Source organism: Peromyscus eremicus, chromosome 18 (assembly GCF_949786415.1).
Source record: "Peromyscus eremicus chromosome 18, PerEre_H2_v1, whole genome shotgun sequence".
NCBI classification, from domain to species: domain Eukaryota; kingdom Metazoa; phylum Chordata; class Mammalia; order Rodentia; family Cricetidae; genus Peromyscus; species Peromyscus eremicus.
In genome coordinates, this window is record NC_081434.1 from 42,039,457 (window position 1) to 42,058,202 (window position 18,746).

An 18,746-nucleotide genomic window follows, 5' to 3' on the forward strand; every position below is an offset into this window, starting at 1 on the left:
CTGGGGTGTGACACTTTGCACAATCTTGGTGCAGTGGGAAGGTGCTTGGACCTGCCTAGACTCAGTGTGCTGGGCTCTGCTGACTCCCCAAGGGAGACCTCAATTTGAGGGATGTGGGGATACAGGGTGGCTTGGGAAAGAGGGCTGGAGGATTGAAGGAGGGAGGAGGGGAGATCTGTGGATAATATGTGGAGTGAGTAGAAAATTTCTTAATAAAGAAAAATGAAAAAAAAGAGACATTTTAGGTCTGGTCAGTTTTGATGACAGATTTTTTTTAAGTTCTTTGTAATGAAGTTTTAATTAAAATATTAAAAGAGAAATTCACTTCCTGGTTAAGAATTCAAATCATTCCATTTTTGTAGAACACTCTGTAAGGAGAAATAAAAATAAAAAATTCTTGATGTAAAACAACCAGGAATTCTTGGACATTATGCAGAGACCAAACTTATGAATGATGGAACAGAAAAAAGAAAAAGAAAAAAAAACAGCTCAAATATCCAGAAAATATTTTCAATAAAATCATATAACAAATTTTTCTTAGTTAATGTAGGTGCTGATAAAGGTACAAAGATGCACACAAAAATACCCAAGAAATTGGGTCAGAAAAGAAAGTCCCCTTGTCACATAATAACCAAATCAGTAAACATACAGAACAAAGAAAGTCCCCTTGTCACACAATAACCAAATGAGTAACCACACAAAACAAGGAAAGAATAGTAAAACCTACAAAATAAAAAGACCAAGTAACATTTGAAGGCAGACCTATGAGAATTATACCTCACTTCTCAATGGAGATTCTAAAAGCCTTAAGGGCTTGGGCACATGTGATGCAGGCTCTAAGAAAACACAGATGCCATCCCAGATTATTACATTCAAAAATTTTCATCACTATAAATAGAGAAAATAAGATACAATTTATACAATATCTATGTACAAATCCAGTCCTGCAGAAGGTACTAGAAGAAAAAATCCAATCCAAGGAAGCTAACTACAGACATGAAAACACAGTAAATGAATAATATAACATTAGCAAACCAAAAGAAGAGAAACACACACAAACACACACACACACACACACATACACAAACTAACATACTCTCATACACATACTATCATCACCACCAATAACAACAACAAAATAACAGGTATTAATAATCATTATTTCTGATATCTCTCAATATCAATGGCCTCAACTCCCCAATGAAGACACAAATTAACAGTATGGATTCAGAAACAATATCCATCCTTCCACTGCATACAAGAAACACACTTCAACATCAAGGATAGAGATTACCAAAAGGTGAACGCTGGGAAAGACATATTTAAAGCAACTGAAACTAAAAAGCAGTCTTGTGTAGCTGTTTTATTATCTACCAAAATAGACTTCAAACAAAAATTAATTATAAGCAATGGGGAAGAATACTCCTTAGTCATCAAAGGAAAAACTCCACCAATATGACATTTCAATTATTAATAGCTATGCCCCAAACACAAGGTCACCCACTTTTGTAAAAGAAATACTTCTACAGGTTAAATGACACACTGACTCTCACACAGTGTTTGATAGTGGTAGACTTCAATACCCCACCCTCAACAATGGACAGGTCATCCAGACAGAAACCAAATGGAGAAATATTGGAGCTAATGGATTTTATAAATCACATGAACATAACACACTACAGAACATTCCACCCAAAGAAAAAGAATATACCTTCTCAGCACCATATGGAATTTTTTCCAAAGTTGATGACACACTGGGACATAATTCAAGTCTCAACAGATATAAGAAAATTAAAATAACTCCTTGTATCCTATCAGACCACCATGGATTACAGCTGGATATAAAAAAAAAGCTTGAAAACTGAACAACACTCTACTAAAGAAAATGGGTCAAGACAGAAATAAAGAAGGAAATTAAAGAGTTTCTAGAATTCAATGAAAATGATTACACAAGATATCCAAACATGGAGGACACAATGAAAGTAGTGATATGAGGAAACTGTATAGAACTGAGTGTCTACGTAAAAAAAGGAAAAGACTTCATATTTGCAACTTAACAGCACACAAAAAAGCACTAGAACAAAAACAATAGGTATACCCAAAGGAATAGACAGGAAGAAAGTAAATCGAATTTCAGTAAATAGAAACAAAGAAAAATACAAGGAATCAATGAAACGCGGAGTCAGTTTTTTGAGGAAATCAATAAGAGAGACAAACCCTTATGCAAACTACCTGAGAGAAAATTAATCCTAATTAATTTTGGATTATTAAGAAATGGCTACTTGGGACAATAAGAAATCACCTATACCTGACTCACTGAATACATATTGATAATCCCAAATGTAGACAAAACTGGAAAATTTTTGTTGTTGGTGGTGGTTTTTTGAGACAGGGTTTCTCTGTGCAGTGTTGGTGCCTGTCCTGGATCTCGCTCTGTAAATGAGGCTGGCCTCAAACTCACAGAGATCTGCCTGGATCTGCCTCCCAAGTTCTAGGATTAAAGGCGTGTGCAACCACCACCACGCCCAACTCTGATTTGTATTGATTCACCCTGAAATTGTTTTCCAAAATGCAATGAAGTGTCCCAGCTTAACCTCTGCATAGGTACTCAGGTTCAGGACAATATGTCTTTTTTGTTGTTGTTGTTGTTCTGTTTGTTTGTTTTTCGACACAGGGTTTCTCTGTGTAGCTTTGTGCCTGTCCTGGAAATCACTCTGTAGCTCAGACTGGCCTTGAACACACAGAGATCACCTGGCTCTGCCTCCTGAGTGCTGGGATTAAAGGCGTGCACCACCACCACCACCCAGCTGACAATATCTCTTAAAGTCATTTTTGGTGTCAGTCACTGGTCCATGTCAAATTATTCACAGAAATGAATATACCAAGTATGATAGCAGAGCCAGGCAGATCTCCTTGAATTTGGTCTTCATAGTGAATATGATAGAAAGACCTTTAACAATAATACACACACACACACACACACACACACACACACACATACACTCATAAATAAAGTTGAATATAATTTTGCTCTGTTGTTTGAAACAAGATCTCATTACAAAGATCCAGCTAGCCTAACACTCACATTGTATAGTTCAATGAACAATATATATTGAATATATAGAATAGATAAAACAAATATAAAATAATTTACATTGAATATATAAAACAAATTCCAATAAACTTTTCACTCTATACCATTGGCTCATTACTGAAAACATGAGTTTTCTATACAAGAGGGAGTTTCAAAACAATTGTCTAATCCTGACTTGTCTAATCAAAATCTATAGGAAAAGCAGTAATTTATAATTTCAATAAGCTCCAAAATTCTGATATTAAAAAATATAATAAGATTTTTAAGTACAAAATAACAAATGCCTTAAAACAACAGTTATGAGTTTGTTTGCCTTATAACATTTCCAGTTTTACCAAGGAGCTTACCTATGAGGATCACCCATGCTGTCTCAGGAACATTCAAGACTCTAGCAGTATCTGAAGTGTCAGAAGGCATTGGGGCCCCCATAGAATGCTCCGTAAAGCATCTGGGCACCAGGATGTATAAGGAAGGCATCTGGACTCAAAGAAGGATGTGGAGAGTGGCATACAGAGTAAGGAATCAGAAGGAAACTTGGTGGCAGGAAAGTCCTTAAAAAGGGTAGGTGGATTGTTGTCTCACTTTCCCTGTATCGGGTTCTCATGTATATGACCACTGCAAGCTCTTCCCTGCACTGTTCCCAGCATCCTGCTATTCCTAACAACTACAACAGCAGCACTATGACTTCCAAGTATCTAGGTTAAATCATTAGCCTAAGTTGACTCCTTGTCCAGCTAGATCCAGGTCCTGGGTGTTTCCAGGGACTAGTTCCAGGGCTACAAGTGATCAGGCCAGGTGACTCCAGGAACAGCTCCTCCAGCTCCACAGTATTTGAGATAGGCAAGACAAAAGCTGGGTTGGTGCACAGGGCCTGTGAGCTTTTGCAGCCCCACCTACCTGCCTCCCTGGGCCAAGCCTTCAAATCACCTACTAAACACACCCTCTCCCTCAGGCAAACTGAGCAGAAATTCCTCCAGACCTCTCCTCACAAGCACAGCACTCTCCAGATGCTCCCCCAGGCAAGAACCTCACAGACACACCCACACAACAAGATCAAAGACATTCTCCCTCCTTGGAAATACCCTTCCAGATATTATTTTTAGCCTGACTCAGAGGACCTAGGAATTCTGTGAGGACCTCAGTTTTGGGGAAAGTGTCAGAATGGGGAGTGCTTGGCAGCTAAATTGGAGAGCTGCTTTAAGATCAGGGACAGTGAAGACAACAGGGCAGCCCATCCACTGTACCCACAGGGCCCTGGAAAAGAAGAACAGGATCTCCAGAGCTGGAATCGTACAGGAGCCGGGAACCCAGAGTCATGGCTGGCAAGGTAGAATGACCCTGAGCCCTGCAAGAGGATCTCAGGTGAAGGAGAAAATGTGGCCAGTACACATACTAACTTAGAAGGTTCAGGGGAAGGATCTAATGAGACCCTCTCCTTAGGAAAAGTGCTACAGGAAACTAAGGACTATTGAGAGGGAGAATTGTGGGTTATCCAAAATGAAGTGGCCTGCACTGAAATCATATAAATAGAAGAAATACCATGGACTCAGCAGCTCATATTTATTTCTGGGCATAGACATATAAATAAGAAAAGTGAAATAACCAGTTTGAGACAGAGTATTTGAGGGCATGGAGCAGGCTTTCTTTGGGGCCACGAATCAGCTCCCAAATCATGAAACAAAGATGTCTTAGCCATTATGAATGCTTCCTGTCATATGGATTATGGCCCAAGATGTTGATTCTACCCTACCCACCCACCCAACACCATGCACACCTGATAAACCTCTGCAGCTCAGAAACTCCTTTTGTCTCCTGGAATGAAATTTCACTAGAAAACACCATTTCAGCTGGTGGTAGCAGAAAGGTAGAAGAGTCTAATCATGTATTGCTGAAAGATGATCCACACCGCCATCTTTCTACCAGTTTCTAAATTATTTGTAGCATTTATAAGATAAACGTGAAAGAGGAGTGCAATGTTCAAAACTTCTAGAAACGGGACCTTCAGTTTTCCAATCTGTCTTCTCACTGCACACCTAAAGCTTGCCTGTGTGTGCACACTGAACAGTGATACTACAAGCATCATATCCTCCCATGCCAGGGCTGCAGTTTTCCCCTCCCAAGGAAATTCATCCACAGAGAAACTCAGAGGACAAGGACAACTGTCACAGTCACCATATGGACCAACAGAACTATAGTCTGGCTCACATTTCATCTAAATTCCAGAAGAAATGACAGATCAACAGTCCTTCTCTGTCTACCAGTCCACTCTACATCTACCATGACATAGCTTGTGTGTTTCCCCCTGCAATGTACACAGTAGACTGTTCCTCCTCTTCTGGTCTGAAGGGAGAAGCCATGCTCCACACACAAATCCTTGCCCTGTTCTGCAATGCACAATCCACTATGTGACTCAAACAGGTAATTTTAGAACTCTGTGATGCTACAGATGTGTCATCCAGGAATTTAGGGTGGTTAATCAGGAGGATAACAAGGGCAATACCCCGTGGGACTACAGACAGGGTTCAAGTCCACCTCAATCAACATAGAAGTTCTTGACTCAAAACAATTTTCAAAAAGACTCAAGATGCCCCTATTCTAGAATTAGTATAACTTCATGGCACACCATGACTTAATGTTGGTTCTGACCCTGTGATGGTTCCTTGAGCAGCATTTAGAGGCTGGTTTTTTAATGGAAGGATGGGCCTTTCTGCTTGTTGTAAATCAAGGTTGTCTCCTTTGTTATGGGAATGTAGCTGGTTAATCCTGCAGAACAAATATTTACATCTTATCATACTAATCTCTAACTGGCATGGTTAGCATATACCTATCTTTGGGATATTTGTGATGAAGCCCCTCCTTTCCTAAATTCTACTTTGTAAATTAATGTCTCTTAAGAATTGGTAAGCCCTTATACCATCAATTTTACTACCATCAATTCTACTTTTCTCCATCACAGTATAGCAGAGGAGTGCTACTTTTCACAGGAGATACTGTTTACAAGGTCCATAGAAATAACTCCAGATGGATCTCAAGCCTAAATGTGAAAAGTTCAAAGTGCAGTACTTCTCGGAGATATATTAGATACAGGACCAGGTCTCTCTGAGTTCAGCAAATTTGTGTTCCATAACAAAAATGCTTATGCACTAAGGGTGCCAGCATTACACAGTGATGTCAACAAGGTTACTTCAAAGCTCAATCCCACTCCCAATGATCTGCACACATGCAGCCTAGAGAGTGAAGTGACACAGGCTGCCAGCCAGCCCAGGAATTGCAAAGATAGTTTAGGACCACACAGAAACACACTGGAGCATGCAGGATGAGCAGAACCATGCTGGACCATGAAGTACCATGCAAGAACATGGGGAACTCTACATCCAGCCACTGGCTCCCACCCAGTCAGGGGAGGACCCACCAAACTGGCTCCTATGACTGAAATCACCACTCCTCCCAGTCTGGGGACAGCAGCCCTTCACTCACCATGTTGTGGTTTTCCAGATTGCCAAACCTCTCTGCTCAGCTTCCTGCAGTAGCACACACAGCACAGCACACAAAACCACTGGCACCAGCTCCTCTTCAAACCAAGTCTGAAGCTTGTGACAGGAAGGACCCTGCACTACTTCTGACTGGCTGCTTGCTTGGAGGGCCTGATTGGCTAGTGAGGCCTGATTGACAAGAGCACCTCCTATAGGGTTACACTGTGCTTAAAGACACAGCATAATGGTTCCTGACCTTGCCTTCCACCTCAGACAAAGACCTTTTCAGAACTGGGAGAGATTTACATTTCAATAGCACCTGTCCCTGGCTCTAAAAGCAGATCCTGCTAGCTTCCTGTCCTTCATAGGCACTTCTCCTTCCTCTCCCTGGACACAATGTGGCTAGCTACCTTGTACAGATCACTATAACTATGTGGGGTGGAGTGATTCCTTGTGACACAGGTAGAAGAATGCCCAGAATATTAACAACTAAAGAGATATTTAAGCACACAAAAGGATGTTTTTGTTAGGTGGCTTCACACTGAGGTCAGGTGAATTGTATGGACTTTTTACCTGTTTTTCACAGGAACTTCAGACAATCAGGAAAGAAAAGTAGGAGCTAGACCACAAACATGATAATAGATCTTTCTCCCATCAGAAAACTGAATGAGGGCTCTATTGCTTCAGGAGTTTAATTTCTGAAATTCAGAGCAAACTGTAAGCAAATTAAATAATAATAAAGAGTAGTCTTCATTGAATTTGAATACTTATAGAATAATGGAGCTAGGAAGAATGTGGTTATGAGCACCATTGTTAAACAGAACATCTTACTCAGTGGTCAGGTGAAAAAAAATGCAACTGTTTTATTCAAGGTTCTCTACATGATCAGGACTGGTAGAATGAATTTCTCCATGTATGTAGAAAGTTGATTTCATAGAATGTCTTACAAACTGTGCTCCAGGTAGTCTAACAATGGCTGCCTACCAATGGAAATTTGAAGAGTACAGTACTTGTTCAGTTCATGAGGCTAAATATTTTAGTTGGTCTTAACTATACACCAAAGTACCAAGGAAGTAGGCTCTAATGCTAGTAAAGGGATGAACTTGGTGCTAGGGCAAGGAGGCAAAGAGAGAGACAGAGCTTCCTCTTTCAATATACTTTATATATGTAGGCTGCCTCCAGAGGTACAATCCAGATTAAAGGTGGATTTTAAACTTTGATTTTTGTTGTGTGTTTTCAAGACACGGTTTATCTGTGTGGCCCTGAAACTCATTCTGTAGACCAGGAGAGCCTCAAACTCAGGAAAGTCCAACTGTTTCTGCCTCCTGAGTGCTTGGGTTAAAGGTGTACACAGCCACCAAGCAGCTAATTTTGGATTTCACCTCAAATGATCCTAATTAAAGATGAGTCTTTAATTTCAAAACATTAAAAAAAAATCTCTCACAGGTATATCAACTCTTTGGGTTTTAGTTAATTTCAGAAGTAGTCAGTTTGACTACCAAGAATAGCCATCACAACAGCCAACAAAGAAGAAATGAGAAAATTTTCTTACCTGCAAGAGGCAGGGAAAGCATGCTTTTCCTAAACAAAGGAAGTATGTGGATTTTACTTAGGAAGTCTAGACATGTTCATGTAGAATTCTCCCTATTCCTAAACAGGCGAGTAAAGAAAACCACTTCTGATCATAATCAGAATGTAAAAGCAGAAATATTTAGGGATAGTCTTACTGCCATGTCATGCAGAAACTTATGTAAATTACAAAAATGATGGAAAGAAATCCCTTGGCAGGTTCATCTTGTACCACAAGGTCTTAGCTGAAAACCAAAAAATGACACAGTGGAAAAAATATTGCTTTGGAAACTATGCGACCTGTCAATCTTGATGTTCAATCTAAAGGATAACTGTACCAACACCATTGCCACAGATGGAAAAGATAGAGAGGACTTCAAGGAAAAGACATTTGATGTCACTGTACACTCTGCTCTTAGATGAGTGGTTACGATGAACTATATTAACCTCAGAATGAAGCAGCTTTTGCCTCTTAACAGGCTGACTCGGTGGAAGTGAAAAGCTCCTTCCATGCAAGAACATAGGGATATCCTTTTAACTAGCCCTGGCTGCTATCTGTCTCAGGGCTGTGACATCACTGTAGAAAATTTCATTCTGCCCTTTTTCTCGCATTAAAAAAAAATAAATTATGTGAGTGTTTTCCATGCATGCATCAGTGCACAGTGCTTACAGAGGTCAGAAGAAGGCAGGAGATGCCTGGAACTGGAGTTACAGTAAATGGTTAGCTACCATGTGGGTCCTAGAAATGGAACATAGGTCCTCTGGAACAACACCCAGTGCTCTTAATTACTGAGCCATGTCTCCAGCCCCTCTTTTTATTAAGTTTATTTTTCTAAATTGTTAATTAAAAGATATTACATCCCCTTTCCCTTTTATCTCTTCATTCCATCCCTTCCCAAATCCCTTCTAAATTCTTCCTTTTTAATTATGGGTGAATAAGTATGCTGAAATACATGAACACACCCCATTGCATCCAGTTTTGTTGGTTGTACCTATATGGGTAATTGGCTGATCATGTTGTATTGGACAAATAATTAGGGAGCTCATCTCTTCCTTATTCTCTCAAATGGAAGAAAATTCTACTTTTTAATCAGCACCAGGTTTATTTCCCTGACTAGGCTGCCTTGGACAGGAAACATGGTCAAGAATAGAAAACTTAGGGTAGAAAAATACCTTACTAGTTAAGAGCACTCCAGATTAAAGATGGACACAGCTTGTACAACATTCTAATACTTCCACTTTCTTCCTACAGGGAGATTTGTTCTACCAATTCTGATAATGTAAAGAACCTTGAATAATATGTGCTGACTAACAATAGTGTCCATAAACACATTCTTCCTAGCTCCATTATTCTCTAAATATTCAGCTATCCATGAAGACTACTCTTTATTATTATTCATTTGCCAACAGTTTGTTCTGAAGTTCAGGAATAATACTCCTAAAGCAATAAACCTATTATCTGGGTTGTGATCTATCTTCTACTTTTCTTTGCTGGTTGTCTAACGTCCCTGTGACAACCAGGTGAAAAGTACCTTCAGTTCACCTGATGTCAGTGTTAAGTCACATAACAAACACTCTCCTTGTGTGTCTTTAAATCTCTCTTTAGTTGTTAATATACTGGGCACCCTTCTACCTGTGTTACAGGGACTCACTCAATCCCACATAGTATAGTGGGCTGTACATGCTAGCCACATTGTGTCCAGGAGGATGAAGGGGAAGTGCCTTGAGATCAGGAAGATCACATGGTCTGTTATTAGAGCCTGGGGCAAATGCTATTGAAATGCAAATCTCTGCTGGTTCAGAAAGTTCTGGGTCTGCAGGGGTAAGCAGGATCAGGAACCATTGTGCTGTGTCTTTAAGCACAGTTTAACCATATGGGGGGTGCTCTTTTCATTCAGATCTCACTAGCCAATCAGGTCCTCCAGGCGACCTGCTAGTCAGAAGGTATGCAGGGTCCTTCCAGCTACCAGCTTTAGAATTGGCTTTGAAGAGAATCTGTCACCAGTAGTTTTGTTTGCTGTCCTGGGAGTGTTGCTGCAGGGAGCTGAGCAGAGAGCATAGCTGAGCAGAGAGCATGGCTGAGCTGGAAAACCAAGATATGGTGAGTGAGGGACATGCTGTTGAGTCATGGGAGACAGTGTGGTGGATCCTTCCCTTGCTGGGTGGAAGCAAGTGGTCAGATGCAGAGTTCTGCATGTTCCTGCATGATTCTGCATTGTCCAGCATGATCCTGCTGATCCTGCATGCTCCAGTGTGGATCTTTGTGGTCCTGCATGGTCCTGCATAGTCTTTGCAATTCTTGGGGCTGGCTGGCAGCTTCTGAATAACTTCAGTCTGCTGCTGCAGAACATTGGGAGTGGGAGTGTGCTTTGAAATATCTTCGTTGACATCACTGAAAAGTACTGGCACCACGCTTGTGTTGTTTCTATGGAACACAGATTTGCCAAACTCAAAGAGGCCTGGTCCCTCCCTTATCTTCCAGAAGTTCTACACTTTGAACATTTAACATTAAGGTTTAGGATCCAACTGGAATTATTTCTAGTAGCTTGCATACAGTATTTTCTTTGTAGAATTGCACTCCAATGTTAAACTGTGATGTAGAAGAGTAGAATCAAAGGTAACAGAATTGATGGTACAAGGTCTTTACAGTGCTTAGGAGACATTAATTCACAAAGTAGAATTTAGGTAAGAGAGGGCTATATCACAAATACCCAAAAGGTAAGTAGTATGCTAACCATACTGGTTAGAAATTAGTATGATAAGATATAAATGTTTGTTCCCCAGGATTAACCAGTTGATACAGATATATAGGATATAGATATGATAGGATAAAAGGTTAGCTTGTTGAACCTACTTTTAAAGAGCAACAACTTGTTTAAAAATGTTTTTCATTGCTATGGATTTTAGTTTATTGATACAAATTTAAAGTTAATTTTGTTATACTGTGTGTATATTTTTACTCTTGTTTCAGGTATTATGTTTGTACAGCTCATTTAAAATTGTAATGGATAATTAAGAAATAGATTAATAATTAATCTTCTATGATAGTCAAACTTATAGTCATGTTAAGTTTTCTAGGTATACATAGATATATTTCAGATAGATAGATAATCTTCAAATACTTCAAAGACCTGCAGAATATGGCATTTAAAATGTTTTTAAAAATTTAGATTTTCTGGACAATGAGACATGTCGGCTCCTGGCAGCACCAATTTACTTCAGAGAGGAGGATGGGCATCAAAGACACTCTATATGGAGTTTATCTTCACCTTGGAAAAAATAAACATTTGGGAAAGAAACTGTTGTACCTGGACTGCTTGATTGACTGGACATGCAGGACCCACAGGAAGATGACCACTGAACTTTGCTTGGCAAAATGGTCCTTCAGGTTCCTGCTTCACAGAGGGAACTGCCAGACATTTTACAGGACACAGAGAGAAGTGACTGAGAGACTCTAGGCCTGTGGGCTGAAGACATGCCCCAACTTTACAGGGGAACTTTGGATGACTGTCCAGGCTGCCAGCTATCTCTGTCTATCTCACAAGACTCTTGAAAGTTGCTTGCATCCTTCTCCCATTTCTCAGGTAATTTTATATCCTCCTGAGGTCTTCCATGCAGTTGAAGACTAGATAGTTAAATTTTACTTAATTATGATAAGAGATAAGTTAGATATAAAACCTTGAACTCACAAATGTAAAATATGATATCTTCTAAATTTTGCCAAATACAAATAGACTAGTTATTGTAAACAGACAAGATATTGTAACTGTAATTCTTGCTTGATAATTGTTTTGTTATCTGTAATTTTACTGTGTGAAAGTTAAAACCTTTCTTTAAAAAAAAAAAGAAAAGGGGAAGTGCTGTGGATATCACTCTGCATAAATAAAATGCTTATTGGCCAGTAGCCAGGCAGGAAGTATAGGCAGGACAAGCAGAGAAGAGAATTCTGGAAAGTGGAAGGCAGAGGCAGAGAGACACTGCCAGCTGCTGCCATGACAAGTGAGATGTAAGGTACTGGCAAGCCACAAGCCACGTGGCAAAGTATAGACTAATAGAAATGGGTTAATTTAAGATAGAAGAACTAGATAACAAGAAGCCTGCCACAGCCATACATTTTGTAAGCAATACAAGTCTCTGTGTGTTTACTTGTTTGTCCTGACTGTAGGCCAGGCAGGACGAGGTAAACTCCAGCTACATTCCATAACATGGGAGACAACCCTGATTTACAACCAGTAAAAAGGACCATCCTTCTATTAAAAAACTGGTCTCTACTATGCTGCTCAAGAGACTATTACAGAGTCACAACCAACTTTAAGTCCTTGTATGCCATGGAGGTATACTAATTCTAGAACAGGGGCATCTCCAGTCTTTTTGAAAAGCAGTTTTGAATCAAGAGCTTCTATGTTGAGGTGGACTTGAACCCTGTCTGTAGCCCCAGAGAGCATTGCCTTTATTATCCCCTGACTAATCACACTAAATTTTTGGATTACATATCTGTACCACTACAGAGTTTTAAAATTACCAGTTTGAATCACATAGTGGACTGTCTACTACACAACAGGGAAAGGATTTGTGTGTGGAGCATGGCTTCTTCCTGCAGACCAAAGGAGGAGGAAGAGTGCACTTGGCCTGCAGTCAGGGGCGGGGCCAATAGACAGGGGGTGAGGTTACCTGTGACCTTCCATCTTTCCCCTCTGCCTGAGAGAACAGGGCCTACAGGAAGGGGTGGGGCCACCTGTGTCCTTCCTCCTCTCTCCTCTGCCTGGTAGGGTAGGGCCTGCAGACAGAGGGCAGGGCCTGCAGCCAGGGGGAGGGGCCTGCAGATGGGGGCAGATCCTGTAGACAGGGGGCAGGGCCATTATGTACTCTGCAGGCAGCATTAGACCAGGCAATATCTTGATTACACACAGCAGTTAAAGGCAATGAACTGGAGGGGTGTCCATTAGAAAGAAGGACTGATGGGGCAGGGTGAGTGACTTTCTCTGTAATTTCTCTGCATGTATTAATTCCTTCAATGTGAATGAAGACAGACACTATTGACTGGTGTACAGTTTAGGAAGGATAGCTTGAACTACTAAGTATTCAGTTTCCAATTAGCAAACTCTCCTGTGCAGATATGTGCAATCCTGGTTCATACAGAGAGTCATCTGAGAGGTTTGAGATACAGGCCACTGGCTGTAACTCCATGTGTTAGCTTGTAGTGGCTAACATTTTACATGGGACAAAGTCATACAGTCTCTTATTAATGGTATTCATTCTACCATGGAGGTGCCATCTCCATTTCAAAGTCAGTATAGCTACATATAATTTCAATTATTTTTATCATTTTAAAACATCAAATATTGGTATCATTTATTAACATTCAGGTTCTTTTAATGCATTATTGAAAGCTTTTTCTATTTTTCTATGTTTCCCAGTTTAGGAATTCTATTCCTTTTTTTATTAACTGCTGTTTGTTTATATATTTATTTATATAAGTTTATAGCAGTACTTTTCAATTTTGGAGGTCATGGCAACCTTTGGGGGATCAAATGACCCTATCACAGGACTGGCCTAAGGAGGTGCAGATATGTATATTATAATTCATAATGGAAACAAAAATATAGTTAAGAAGTAAGAGTGAAAAAAATTTTATAGTTGGGTTGTCACAACATCATGAGAAACTGTATTAAAGAGACACAGCATTAGGAAGGTTGTGAACCATTGAATCAGGTCAACATGTCCTGTAGCTTAGGCTTGATTCACACAATATAATTGAGAATTGCGTTAAACACCTAATCCTGCCTCTGCCTCCCAGTGCTGGAAAGACAGTCCTGCAACTCCTTCCAGGCTGGGCCTTGACTGGTTTGTGGGAAGGAAAAATAGACCAGTGAATGAATATCCTCCAACTTCTCTAGATTTTATTGTGAATTTAGAAATAAAGTAGAACTTGTGTAAGAATTGAGTTCACTGACCAACTGTGAAGCAGGTATAGTCACAGCAGAGAGAGGCATGAGCAAGAAAGGGTGAAAGCTTTCCTGCTGTGATAGTAGTTGACCTTAGCAATGAGTAGTGAGGTAATCAATGTTACAGGATCAATAAATGTTCTGACTGGTCATTTCTTGGGGCCACATACCAGGCAATCAAGAATCTGGATAAGAACTGAATTTTCATGAAATCAAATTATAGTAGTTACACCAGTTGAACCTAAGCAGTAGGACTGGATAGAATGGTGTGGCCTTGCCTAAAATGACTGTGTTTTCCAGGTTTAAGATATATACCCCAAGAGAAATGATGTGAGTAGTACTTGGTGTCATCTAATACAAATCACTAGTCTCTGGAGCACATGGCCATAAAGCCTGTTTCAACTTTTTAACAGAATTATTTGGGATTATATTTACATTATTATCACTATCTCTTCCCTGCCTCCAAGCCCTCCCATAGACCCTTAATTGTGTACTCATCTATGGCCTCTTTTTGTTTAACAACAGTTACTGCTTGAATGTGACCTGTGTTTGGTTGCAAGACTTCCCAACTATGAAGCTAAGGGTTGGCTGCACTGGACATTGAGTGTGTCATGAACTGTGCCACCATAGGATCCTGTGCCTTGAAAGAGGAACAGGAAGTGCTGTAGGAGATTGGAGGATTTTAATAAACTACAAATTTTCTAGATTTGGGTCCTTTCTGGCCATAGTGTGGAAGGACCCACCTGGGAGGGTTTTTTCTCTCTGAGTCCTTTGATGTCTGCACACCCAGTAGGGTAACTGCTAATGTCCTGAAGCCTAGCTGAGTGGTCCAGCTAATGAGGGGCTCTGGGAAGGCTTAGCAATCAGGAGCACCAGCAGGAGGTAGCTTACAGGTTCTTTCCAGGATTCTTCCTCTGCTTCTGCTGCAATGAGTTGTGAGAAAGTCCACAAGCTATGTCTTGGTGAATGTTGAGTGCTCAGAGCAGGTCTGCTGAGCTGTCATTTATGCTGGGACTTGGATGGACCATTAGCCAGAGTGTGGTTTTGTTGCTCCATGTGGTGACCTGGGCAGTAGTCCTTGTTCTTTGAGCCTCCCTGTATATGGATTTCCTGGGTATGTGGAGAGTCTGCAGCCCTGGCATGGAAAGATACAATGCTTGTATTATCACTGTTCAGTGTACACACATTTACATGCTTTTGATGTGCAGTGAGAAGACAGATTGGAAAACTGAAGGTCTGATTTCTAGAAGTTCTAAACATTGCATTCCATTTTCAGGTTTGTCTTATAAATTTTACAAATAATTTAGAAACTGGTAGAATTTCAGTTTCAGCAATACATGATTAGAATGCTTCTAACTTTCTGCTGCCATCAGCCACAATGGTGTGATTTAGTTCTGAGGGAAAAAGGGAGTTTCTTATCTGCAGAGATTTCTCAGGAGTGCATGGTGTTGGGTAGATGCATAGGGAAGAATCCACATCTTGTGCCATAATTCATGTGATAGGAAGCATTTATAACTAATAAGAAGTCTTTGTGTCATAATTTGGGAGCTGGTTGGTGGCTCAAAAGAAAGGTTGCTACATGCCCGTACTTACTCCATCTCAAACTGGTTGTTTATCTTTTGCTATTACTATTGCATATATATTTATATGTCTGTGCACATAAACAAATATGAGCTACTGAGTCCATTTGCTATTTCTTCTATTTATATGATTACAGGGCAGACAACTTTGTTTTGAATAACCAACTAGGGGACTCATCCCTGGGAAATACAATTCTCCCCCTCAATAGTCATTAGTTTCCTGTAGTACTTGGTCTAGGGAGAGGGTCTCATTAGATCCCCTAAAACCTTCTGTGTTAGTATGTGTACTGGCCATGTTTTCTCTTCCACATGAGATCTTCTTGCAGGGTTCAGGGTCTGTCTACTTTGTCAGCTGTGGCTTTGGCTTCCCAGCTCCTGTATGAATGCCGCTCTGGAGGTCCAGGTCTCCTCTTCCAGAGCCCTGTGGTTGTAGTGGATGGGCTGCCATGCTTTCTCCCCAGGCCTTGATCTTAAAGCAGCTCTCTAGTTTACCTTCCAATCACTCCACACTCGACCTCTTTCCTCAAATCTGAGGTCACCACAGGATTCCCAGGTTCTCCAAGTCAGGCTAAAAATAATGTCTGGAAGGGCATTTCCAGAGGTAGTGAATATCTGTGAGCATGTTTTACGGATGTGTCTGTTAAGGACTTGCCTGGAGGTGCATCTGATGATTGCTGTTGGGTTTGCCGCAGGGAGAGGATGTTTTTCCCAAGTGATTGGCAGGCTTGGCCCAGGGAGGCAGGGAGGCCAGGAGGCAGGGATGCACAAGCTCACAGGCCCTGTGCACCAACCCAGTTCTTGCCTTGCCTGTCTCAAATATCTATGAAGCTGAATGGGGTGTTCATGGAGTGTCACCTTCCCTGATCATTTGCAGCCCTCAAACTAATCCCTGGAAACTCCCGGAAACTGGAGCTAGCTGAAAAAGGAGTCCAACCAAGCTTCTGATGAAACCCAGATAGGTGGAGGTCATAGTGCTGCTGCTGTGTCTGTTAGGGATAGCAGGATGCTGAAAACAGCACAGGAACAGCTGGCCATGGTCATATAGGTGAGAACCTGATGGAGGAAAAGTGAGGCAGGCATCCACCTAGTCTTATTCAGGACCTTCCTGCCACCAGGTTGCCTTCTGATTCTTTAGTCTCTAAGCCACTCTAGACCATTCTTTGAGTCCAAAAGCCTTCCAAATACTTCCTGGTGCCCAGCTGCTTTACAGAGCTTTCCAGGGTGGCCCCAATGCCTTCTGAGACTTCAGGTACTGCAAGAGTCTTGGAATGTTCCAGAGACAGCATGGGTGATACTCATAGGTAAGCTCCTTGGTGAAACTGGAAATGTTATAAGCTAAAAAACCTCATAACTATATTTTGAAGCATTATTAATTTCGTATTTAAAAATCTAGTTATATTTGCTATTATCAAACTTATGGACCTTGTTGATATTATAAATTGCTGCTCTTCCTATAGATTGTGGTTAGACAAGTCAGGGTTAGACAATTGTTTTGAAGCTCTCTCTTATATGGAAAACTGTCATGTTTTGAATAATGAGTCAATGATGTAGAATAAAATGTTTATTGGAATTTTTTGTTTGTTTTTTGAGAGGGTTTCTCTGTGAAACAGTCCTGGATATCCTGGAACTCACTCTGTAGACCAGGCTGGCCTTGAACTCACAGAGATCTGCCTGCCTCTGCCTCCTGAGTGCCTGGATTAAAGACATGTACCATCACCACATGGCAAATTTGTCTTATGTTCAATATATATTATTTTATATATTCCATATTTTCAATATGTATTATTCATTAAACTATACAGTGTGAGTTTCAGACTAGCTAGAATTTTCTAATGGGACCTTGTCTCAAACAACAAAGTAAGATTATATTCAACTATATTTGTGTGTGTGTGTATGTGTGTGTGTGCGCGCGCACATGAGCACTATGTAGGCCAAGTTCAAAGAGATCTACCTGACTCTGCTAACATACTCAAATATATTCATTTATGAAAATGATTTTTCAGGGATCAATGGCTCACACCTAAAATGAATTTGAGATATTGTCCTTAACCTGAGGACCTCTGCAGTGGTTAAGCTGGGACCCTTCAGTGAATATTGGAAAATGTTTTCAGGGTGAGTCAATACAAATCAGAGTTGGAATTTTATTTTGAGACAGGGTTTCTCTATGTATCTCTAGCTGTCCATGAATTCAGAATGTAGGCAAGATTGGCCCCAAACTCACAGAACTCTGTCTGCCTCTGCTGTACAGGTATTGGAATAAAAGTTGTGTGCCACATCATCCAATTTGAATTTTATTATCTATTTACTTATGATAGTTTGTATGTATGTGCTCATTTCTTTGTGGAAAGGTGTGCATATGTGTCATGGTTTGGGTGTTAAAGTCAGAGAGCAATTTGGAGTGCTGGTCCTTTCCCCATACCATGTTTGAGATGGCGTCTCTAGTTTGCTATCACATGTAAATAGGCTTGCAGGATTTCTCCTGTCTGCCTTTTCTCTTGCCTTAAAAACGCAGGATTATAGGCATGCACTCTTGTAACTGTTTTTGTAATGCACAAGTAAAGGGATGGTTGCAAGGTGAGCACTTCATGTGTCGAAACATTTTCACAGCCCTAAAGTTTATGAAACAGAGAATTTTGGAGTGAGTCTGTTTTGAGACACAGTCCCACATTCTAACCTTGTCTGGCCTGGAACTCACTCCGTAGTAGATAGGCTAGGCCTGGAACTTGAAGAGGTCCACCTGCTTCTGCCTCATGTGATGATACCTGGGTAAAAAGAAATTTTTATTATGGATTTAGCACAGATATTAGTAGAAATAAGTTTGGGAAAGTGTAGTCTTGTGAGGGAGAGCCACACTTAATTGATAGAAAGCCATGTGACAGTTTGTGCCTTTCTAAGATCCATTTCAATGGGTTCTTAGGGAGTTTTTCTCTTTGTGTCAGATCTATCCCAGAGGAGCTTCACAAGAGTAAATCAGTCATTTGGAGGAACTTTCTCAATATAATCTGAGATCTGCTGTGATAAAAGAGAAGCGTCAGCCACCTCTCACCTTTTTAGTCTTGCACAGAATCACTCTGTACCAGAGACA